Source organism: Panicum virgatum, chromosome 5N (assembly GCF_016808335.1).
Source record: "Panicum virgatum strain AP13 chromosome 5N, P.virgatum_v5, whole genome shotgun sequence".
NCBI classification, from domain to species: Eukaryota; Viridiplantae; Streptophyta; class Magnoliopsida; order Poales; family Poaceae; genus Panicum; species Panicum virgatum.
The window spans coordinates 17,923,123-17,933,816 of NC_053149.1; the positions used below are offsets into that span (position 1 = coordinate 17,923,123).

Sequence of the window (10,694 nt, forward strand, 5' to 3'; positions counted from 1 at the left end):
AGGCGAGCGACGCACTCCCCATCTACCACGCGAACCACGAGCACCCCCGCCGCGAGGACTGTCTGGACCGGGTCCATGAGCCGTAGTAATTGACTGCTGGCTGGGATCAGTGTCAGCGGCAGCCGTACATGTCTAGTTTTGGTTTTTGGTCATAAGAACTTTATTTTGGACTGGTACATGTTTGAATATGAGCACGTCCTGGAAGTTTTTTAGCTAAAAAAAAGGAGTTTGACAATAGGAAAGGTATGGACTTGACAAGTGGCTACGTGTTTTAGCATGTGTTCATTTTCTAAAGTTATCGTTATTAAGAATTACCATCCGATGCTAAAAAAACGGAATATTGTAATTTCTACAATCCTCTATTGACGCGTGCCAGCATCGCTCCTACTTCATCACAAAGGCGTGTGCTTTATAATAAAAATAAAGTTGTAATTTTCCATAGGCTTTACTAGAACAATATGATGTTGGTTCATGCTCATCCTATACTAAGTTTAACAATGATTATCATCACAGATATCATCTGTACAAACATTAGCAACATATGGTTTGATCTTGGACAAGGTTTCGGAGATACGAAGCTTAGCTAGGTTATGTATTTTGTGACACTGAAAGATGTCAAGGGTAGTAGTGTGATCAGACATTGAGACATGCTATCTAAAGGATCTATCAAAACCTTCATATTTTCTTTTTCAAATAAACCCTAAAAAGACCTTCACAAGTCAGCAACTACAAATAGATTGCATATCCAACAAGCGACTATTAGCAGTAGATTGACCTTTGCACGTCATCTATTAGTAGATGGAGGCTTCTACACAGAGAGGGGTCTCCGGATAAGGTTCCGAGGAGACCCCCCTCCGCCTCATATACCGCGTCGCTGGATTAAAAAAGAAAAAGAAAAAAGCGGCAACATCATCTTCCTCAATCTCGTCTCCTCCGCCCGACCCGCCTTCCTCCGCCCCCGCCCCCGCCCCGCCGCCAACCTCCCCCTCACCGGCGTCGCCTCCAATGCCGGCGAGCACCGCCCTCTCTTCCCCTTCCCTTTCCCCTCCCCTTTCTTCTCTTCCTCTCTGGCCAGATATGCACGGGTGCCCCCGCCCTGCCGCCGACCTCCCCCTCGCCGGCGTCGCCACCGGCGAGGACCGCCGCTCGAACCCATCCCCTCCGCTTCCTTCCTGTTCACCTCCACCGCTCGTCCCAGCCGCCGACCATGCCCACCGGTTGTCCACCACCACCCGGCCTGCAGCGCCATCGCCGCCGGCCTCGCTGCCCACAACCCGCCTCCTCCGCCGGGCCGGCCGCCGCCCACGGCCATCCCTCTAAAGCCGCCGGCCATGGAAGCTCCCCCAACCCGAACCCCAAACCCTAACCCGAACCCTAAGGCCGCCGGCCTCCGCCGTCACCCCGGCCGGCAGCGACCCCGCCGCCGACCGCCCCGCCCACAACCCGCCGGAGATGGAGTAGATGATCGGAGAAGGTGGAGAGTTACTTTTTTTTGGATTTGTTACTTTTGTTCTTCTTTCCCTTTCTGGCTTCTTCATCTTGTAATTACCTCCTTTTTCCATATTTGGGGGGCTCTCGATTTAAGCCTAAATGGAGAGGGCTCTCCGTTTAGGATTCACCTTAGTAGATATATGAACGGCCCAATTGGTTCCCCTGCATCTCGACATGGCCAAGCTCGCCGGATGCGACTTCGGTCTGATTGGTTCTTGCACGAGGGGTTGAACCAGGCCCGCGCCATGCAAAAATGTCTGACCAGCCTGCATCCAGAGATACGAAAAATATCAGTCGTTTCCCTAGAGCCAAGCTCTGTTGATGCAGGATGCGAGCACTTGGTGGGTGGAAAGGCTATAAAAAGTTGTTTGCACATGCATGTGCTTAACCAAATAGCAGCTACATCAAGCCATGATCATAGAAGATAGGCAACCAATCAGTAATATCTTGCACGAACTGAGCCGGGCTTGTGGCGGACAGGCTCTAGGATACGTGCCAAGCTGGCCACATCCATGAACCAATCAGGCCCGAAGTAGATCCAAGCAGTTGGAGGGTGATGCGAGATTTCATTGATAGATCAACTTGGTGTGTCACAGGAATAGACAAAGCAAAGCTAGGGCAAAAAGCATAAGATAAGATATTTATAGTGACAGGTGGAGGATGAGGGATGGTATGGAGTAATGGGACCATCCCCCACCTCTCATGCATCTACTCATGAGCTTGTTGATGGTCGTTAAGTGCGAAATATGACCGTCAACTATACTCATTAAAGAAGGAAAACTATACCTCTTACTCGCATATTTGTATCACTAACCTAGCTCCACAGTTGTTTTCGAGAATTTATGTTTTCAAGAGCACAAGTCCGGAATAAGAGGAAAACATGACGAATACGCAGACAGAAGTCACAGACGATCGTGTCCTGCGTAACATGAGCAAAGGAGGCCCACAAACCAGACCAAACCGACCAACCAAGCCCCCGCACCGACCATCTAACATCAGGACCCACAAAGCAGCGAACCAGAGAAGGTCGGTGGGAAAAGGCGCCAAGGGGGGGTTGGCCGACCCCACCTGTCTGCCTCTCCCACTGATGTTCGGCGGAAAGCTTGATCCTATCCTCCTGAAGGCGGTTTGGCATGTTTCCATGTTTAGAGATGGCGGGAACCGACCTCTCGAGCTATAAAAGGGGTCTCCCACCACTCTCACCACACACACACCACTTGAAGGCATCTCTCTCTACACTCTCTTGTGACTTGTACTCCTTAGGATAGTGGAGATAGGCTAGTACTTCATCTCCTTAGAGAATCCAGTCGTCCTCGGGGTCGGCGAGCAACCCTCGGCCTCTGGTATGGCTTTATATTCTGACTTTCTCTATGCTATTCATATTGAGTTCGTTCTTGATTATCTTGCTATGTTAGTAGCTTGCTTAGCCTTGAACTGTACTTTATCAAGTTATTCTAGTTGCATGCTTAGACCAGATGATCTGGGTAAGGATATCGGTTCGTTGTGCTTTCGGGCTTGCCTTAGCATCATATTTGTCCATCCAAAGGGTGGGGGACCTGGGGGTGCTAGGGTAGTGACCTCATATGCGGGCATGGTGCCCGAGTATGCGGGATCCTTCGGATATGATGGTGCTCCACGGTGTGACTGGGGTAGACCGCAGGTGGTGACAGTCCTGTCGGTCTGCTGGGAAGCTGCTTCTCGGTTAGCGTACTCCCCGACGTTCGGGTACGGTGTAGGAGTTCATGCAAAGATGAAACGGGACTGGATGTTCTCCAGTGCGGGTCATTCTCCCCGATGTCCCTAATTTTCCGGTACCTGCAGCTCTAAGCAATGTGGCTAACGTAACTTATCTGCTAACATGAATAGTATACTATGAATCTTTGCCTATGCTCCCACTAATCTTAGGATTGCTTGTTTATTCTTTATTCATGAGAGTTGGTTATTCTGTGTGTGTCACATTACCCCTGATTATCCTTTATATATCACTTACTCCTGTATAGTCAGTGGTCTTCATCTTACTTCATACGTGTCATGGTTATGCAACTAAGTAAATACACTTTACACAACCTAGCCATCCCTTGGGAAAATATAAATAACGATACTCTGAGTACTTCCGAGTGAAATCCTACAACGGTATATCCGTGCGCTTGCGGATCCTTCTGTAAACATTAAGACATACCACACCGGCATTTTCGAGGCGCCGTTGCTAGGAACTAACCACTCCTAGTGATGACACTAAGAAATGCCAACAAGCATTTCTGGCGCCGTTGCCGGGGACTAACCACTCCTAGTGATGACGCTAAGAAATGCCAACAAGCATTTCTGGCGCCGTTGCCGGGGAAGGCACTAGGTGTAAAGTTATTTACTAAAGTACATAAACATGACAATATAAGTAAGAGGTAGCTACTGCTTATACAGGCTAATGTGTTTATCTTTTTGTTTTCTCCTGATTGGATGAAAACAGGGTAGTGTATGTCTGGTTTTTCCTTGCCAACAAATTTTGTTGAAAATCCCGAGAAGCTCGTGAGAAGGGTCCGACCTCGCGTCGTTCCTCCTCCGATCTCGCAGTCGACAAGCGAACCAGCTTCCCAAGCACCATCAACTGAACTCATGGCTGAGAAGACTCTCCGCGACTTCTCCGTCCCCTCAGCTGCCAATGTGGCAACTGGACCCAACGTTGATGTTGGGGACGTGAACTTTGAGCTGAAGTCCAGCCTCATAAACATGGTGCAGGCTAGCCCATTCTGTGGCAAGCCGAACGATGACGCCAACACCCATCTCCAGAATTTTCTGGAACTCTGCAAGACCGTAACCATATGTGGCGTTATGCCTGATGCCATCATGCTCCGCCTATTTCCTTTCTCCCTTCTAGGGAAAGCGAAATAGTGGTTTTATCATAATAAGGAAGCCGTCAGCACGTGGGACAAATGTTCCACGGCGTTCCTCGCTAAGTTCTTCCCGTTGGGCAAAACCAATGCCCTGCGCGGAAGAATTTCAAGTTTCCAGCAGACAGGGATGGAATCCATCCCAGAAGCTTGGGAAAGGCTACAAGAGTACATACTCGCCTGTCCTCATCATGGGATGGACGAGTGGCTCGTGCTCCAAAGCTTCTACAACGGGCTAACAACAACATCCAGAGCCCACCTTGATGCTACTACTGGAGGAGCCTATCTCAACCTCAATTGCCAAGGCTACGGCCTTAATTGAGAAGATGGTCTCCAACCAGGGCTGGAACGAGGAGCGTTCCCAGCCCAGAACCAAAGGCAGAATGCACACCATCAAGAAGACGGATATGCTCACCACCAAGCTTGACCTCCTACTGAAGAAGATTGATGAAGGGAACCGGCAACACATGCCTGCTCCTGTCCATGCCATGAACTCATACTTTATGTGCGAAGTTTGCGGTGACAGTGGACACTCGGGGAATGACTGCCCCGAGACCCGTGAAGACGCATCCTACATCAACAACAACAACACTGGGTTCCGTCCACAAGGAGGCCAGGGGTGGGGTCAAGCACGCCCACCATTCCAAGGAGGAGGTAACAATTTCAACTCAAATTTCAATTCGAATTTCAATTCGAACCAACCCTCCTTGAGAGACCTAGTCTTTGGCTAAGCTAAAATCAATGAATCTTTAAACAAAAAGCTTGCTGTCAATGATAAAATTTTAGAAAGCATACATGCAAAATTTGAAACTCTTTCTTCTGCTCATAAAAATCAACTAAGTTTCAACAAAATGATAGAAACTCAACTGGCTCAATTCGCTGCTGCTGTTCCTGTCTCTGAAAACGGGAAGATCCCGAGACAACCCGAATCCCCTGTTGAGACTGCAAATATGGTATCTACCGGGTGGGGCAACCTTCCCCGGCAGACTACTCGAACTAACCATGCAGGCAGGAACAATCCCCCGAGGAATGACACTTGGGATGGCTAGTAGCAGCAATTCAAGAAGATCCAGGGGTCCCCATGATCAGCTGCTCAATCTTTGATTAATACTATGAGCACGCGCTCTGCGACCTGGGGGCCAATGTTAATATTATGCCCATGGTGATATACGAGAAACTTTTATACCCTGCTCTCTCCCCAACATACATGTGTGTGCAGCTCGCAGACTCTACAATTCGGTACCCCGAGGGGATAGCCAAGAATGTCCTGGTCCGCGTGCGAGATTCCTTCATCCTTGCAGACTTTGTGATCATGGATATAGAGGGTGACCTCGGAATCGAGCTCATCCTTGGGCGACCATTCCTGAGGGCTGCCAAAGCAAGAATAGATGTGGGCAGAGGAGAAATCCGCTTCCGCGTTGAAAAGGAGGACATGTTCTTCAGATTCAAACAGAGGGAAAGAGCAGCGCATCCTGAACCGACGGGATGACGAAGGGCAGGCAATCTGGGATGCACCAGAATCCCCACTACCAAAACCTACGACCACATGATCCAAAAGAAGACGCGCGAAGAAGCTTCAGCTATACTGCACCAAGGTATCAGGCTATTCTTACAGAGAGGGCCAAAATTGATGAAAGGAAAGATAACAAGCGCAAGTTTCTGGAAAGCAAGTCTCGTCAGTAGGATCGCTTCCAGAAATGAAGAAGCTTCAGCTATACTGCACCAAGGTATCAGGCTCCAATGCAGTATAGGACTCAATCTCAAGTGACAGGCCCACAAGCCTCTAACACGCAGTTCCGAAGCCAGAACACCATGAACGCCCCGCAGAGCAATGCAAGCCAGGTCACCACCAACAGCAGCAATACTAGGGTCTATTTCAATTGCCGAGAGACAGGACACTTCATTGCCAACTGCCCCTATGCCAAGAACAAGCCTGCTACATCAACCTTCTCCAACACGGTGAATGGACCAAGGCCAGTTCTGTCAGGTGCCAACCGAGTGCCCATCCGCAACAACAGCAACGCCAACAACAACAGTCAGCAGATGAGGCAGCCCCAGCAGTCTTTTGGACGAGCCTACGTCAACCACATCAACGCACAGGAGGCTCAAGGAGCTCAGGGCGTAGTGCTCGGTGAGTACCTAGTCAGCTCAGCTCTTGCAACAGTATTATTTGATTCTGGAGCATCACACTCATTCATATCCTCGAGTTTTGTGGAAAAGCATAACATACCTACAGTACTACTAAAAACACCCCTAATAACCCGGACGCCTGGAGGTGACATCAAGTGTCAAGTAGGTTGTCTACGGGTATGGATCAATTTAAGTGGGGTAGAATTTTTAGCAGACTTAGTAGTACTTAAGTCTAAGGGGATAGACGTGATCCTTGGAATGGACTGGCTAAGCCGACACAATGGTCTCATAGGTTGTACTGACAAGGTGGTACACCTAACAAACCCGGAAGGAGTACGAGTGACCTGCCATACCCGAGTAAGTGGATTAGACCCAATGGTGTTTAGCATGGAAGCCAAGTCCTTAGAAGAAGTTCCAGTGGTAAATGAGTACCCAGATGTTTTCCCGGAAGAACTCCCTGGGATGCCACCAGATAGGGATATAGAGTTTGTCATCGACCTTGTCCCTGGAACCGCCCCTATAGCCAAGAGACTCTATAGGATGGCAGCCTCCGAATTAGCAGAATTAAAGAAGCAGCTAGAAGAATTACAATGAATTGGCTTCATCAGACCAAGCTCATCGCCTTGGGGAGCCCCGGTTCTATTTGTCAAGAAGAAGGACGGAAGTATGAGGTTGTGCGTAGATTACCGGGCACTAAACGAAGTCACTATCAAGAACAAGTACCCCCTTCCCAGGATCGATGACCTCTTTGATCAGTTAAAAGGGGTCAAGTACTTCTCCAAGATCGATCTGAGGTCCGGATATTTTCAGCTCAAGATTAGGGATAGCGATATCCCGAAGACAGTCTTTGTCATCCGATACGGGCAGTTTGAGTTCACAGTGATGTCTTTTGGACTGACAAATGCACCTGCTTATTTCATGAACCTCATGAACAAGGTGTTTATGGACGAGTTAGATAAGTTTGTCGTAGTCTTCATCGACGACATACTTATTTACTCGAAGAGTATTCAGGAGCACGAGCAGCACCTGAAAGTAGTTTTGGAGAAGCTGAGAGTGCATAGGCTATACGCCAAATTCAGCAAGTGTGAGTTCAGGCTGGAGAAAGTAGCCTTCCTTGGTCATATTCTGACCGCGGAAGGAGTAGCAGTGGACCCCGAGAAGGTCAAAGCAGTTTCCAACTGGCAGCAACCGACCAACGTCAGTGAGATCAGAAGTTTTCTTGGGTTAGCTGGGTATTATCGGAGATTCATTGAAGGATTTTCCAAGATAGCCCGGCCCATGACAGAGCTACTCAAGAATGAGAAGAAATTCACCTGGACGGAGTCGTGTGGAAGGAGTTTCCAGGAATTGAAGCGAAGACTGACGACCGCTCCAGTACTAACCCTACCGGATATCCATCGGGATTTTGTCATCTATTGTGATGCATCCCGACAAGGATTGGGTTGTGTACTAATGCAAGATGGGAAGGTCGTTGCATATGCTTCTCGCCAGCTCAGGTCTCATGAGCAGAACTATCCGACCCATGATTTGGAACTTGCAGTCGTAGTGCACGCTCTTAAAATTTGGAGGCATTATTTGATTGGAAATAAGTGTGAAATCTATACCGACCATAAGAGCCTGAAGTACATCTTCACCCAGCCAGATCTGAACCTAAGGCAGAGGAGATGGCTGGAATTGGTTAAGGATTATAACTTGGAAATCCATTACCACCCGGGAAAAGCAAACGTATTAGCCGATGCCCTAAGCCGAAAATCCTATGGACCCAAGGACGATCACCTGCGCGAGGAAATGGCACGATTAAATGTGCACATTGTTCCTCGAGGTTCCAGCCAAGTGCTGAACGTCCAATCCACACTGGAGGACAGAATTAGAAAGGCACAAAGTTCGGACAAGGGGCTGATGGAAATCCGGAGGCAGACTGGAGAAAATAAGGCACCAGATTTTAGGGTGGATAATAGGGGAACCTTATGGTATAAAGATAGAATTTGTGTGCCCCAGAAAGGAGACTTCAGGCAAATAATCATGGATGAAGCTCACAACTCGGCTTATTCCATTCACCCCGGATCCACCAAAATGTATATGGACTTAAGACAAAAATATTGGTGGAATGGAATGAAGGCGGATATTGCACGGTTTGTCGCCCAGTGTGATACTTGCCAAAGGATCAAGGCCAAACATCAGAAGCCAGCAGGGCTATTGCAACCCCTACCCATCCCGGTCTGGAAGTGGGACGAGATAGGAATGGATTTTGTAGTGGGTTTGCCCAGGACCCAGAAAGGTCACGACTCCATATGGGTAATAGTGGACCAACTCACTAAATCGGCTCACTTCATACCCGTACGAACCAACTACGGCGGGGAAAAGCTAGCCGAGCTCTATATGAAAAACATAGTAAAGCTGCATGGTGTGCCCAGCCGAATTGTCTCAGATAGAGGGACTCAGTTTACCTCCAGGTTTTGGAAAAGTCTGCATAAAGCCATGGGCACCAAGTTGGATTTCAGCTTCGCTTATCACCCGCAAACAGACGGCCATACAGAAAGAGTGAATCAGATCATGGAAGATATGTTGAGAGCATGTGTCCTCACCTATGGCAAAGATTGGGAGCAGAGTTTACCTTATGCGGAATTTTCATACAACAACGGCTATCAAGCAAGCTTGGGCATGTCACCGTTCGAAGCTCTTTACGGGAGAAAGTGCAGAACTCCCCTAATGTGGTCAGAAGTTGGAGAACGGGCCTTAGTCGGACCCGCACTCATCAAGGAAGCAAAAGAAAGAGTTGCCGAGATTAGAGAAAAGCTAAAAGCAGCCCAGTCTCGACAGAAGAGCTACGCGGACAAGAAAAGACGGAAAATAAGTTTTAGTCCAGGAGATTTCTCGTATCTCAAGGTTTCACCCATTCGAGGAACCCGAAGGTTTCAGGTACAAGGAAAGCTGGCCCCTCGGTACATTGGACCGTACCGAGTTCTGAAGAAAGTCGGAGCAGTAGCATACCGTCTGGAGCTACCGGAAGCAATGTTGGATATACACCCGGTATTTCATGTCTCACAATTAAGAAGGTGTTTAAAGGTACCCGAGACAGAACACATGCCAATAGAAGCAATAGATCTGCAGCCAGACTTGCGATATCAGGAGATACCGGTCAAGATTGTAGACACTGTCACAAGAAGGACAAGAAATTCTGAAGTACGGATTTGCAGAGTTCAGTGGAGTAGACACGGAGTTGAGGAAGCTACGTGGGAACGCGAAGACGCTTTGAAGAAGGAGTTCCCCCATCTGTTTAGGAGCCAGCCGAATCTCGAGGACGAGATTCATTTTAAGTGGGGTAGGTTTGTCACATCCTGGAAAATTTACCAAATAAATCACACGCTAATTTTTTTTCAAAATTTCTTTCCATCGTTGAGCTCAAAACCCACCTAAACCCCGAACCCTTTTTCCCGGAATCTTTCCATATTCAAAGTGTCCGATTTCCGACCCTCGGCCCTTTCCCTGTTCGCCCTCGACCCGCGAGTCGCAACCGACCGCGCACGCGTGCCCGACCCTGCGCGTGGCCGACCGGGCGCCGCGATCGTCGCCGCGAATCTCTCTTCTCTTTTCCCTGCCGCGTGCACCCAAGCGCCGCTTGGCCGCAAGCGCCGCGCGTGCCCCACCTCCCCTGGCCCGCGCACACGTGACCGACGCCGCGCATGGCCGACCGCGGCCGCGGTCGCCACCGGCGCGCACTCGCCCCCTCCTTTTTCCTTTCCCATTTCCTTTTCTCTTTTTCTCCATTTCTTTTTTCCCTTTTTCTTTTTCTTTTCTCCCTTTTCTTTTTCTCTTTTCTCTTTCTCTCCCTCTCCTTCCTCCCTTCCCTCTCTCTGCCCCGAGCACGGCTCGGCCCGGCCTGCCCCGGCCCCCTTCCCCCCTGTCGCGCACGCCCAGCCGCGCCGCCCCTCCTCCACGCTCGGCCTGCTGCCGCACCTTGCCCACGCGGATGAGCGTGCCCAGTGGCCGCTTGCCCACGCGCGCCGCCCCGGCCTGCTAGTACGCCCATGCGCGCGCACACGCACGCGGCCTCGGCGCGCCGAGCCGTGACACGCGCGCACGCCCACCGCGTGCTCACGCCGCACGCCGTGCCCCCGCCGCTGCCACCTCCGCGTGCCCGCGCCGCCCGCCGGCCCGCGCCAACACCGCCTCCCTGTGCCGCTCTCG

The 10,694-nt window shown here is 50.0% G+C and overlaps 1 non-coding gene across 1 annotated transcript; it reads right to left on the reverse strand.

Moving 5' to 3' along the window:
* Nucleotides 1-4,467: 4,467 nt before the first annotated feature.
* Nucleotides 4,468-4,574, reverse strand: LOC120677162. The gene has a single exon (XR_005676224.1). It is a non-coding gene; the product is annotated as a small nucleolar RNA R71 (small nucleolar RNA).
* Nucleotides 4,575-10,694: the final 6,120 nt, after the last annotated feature.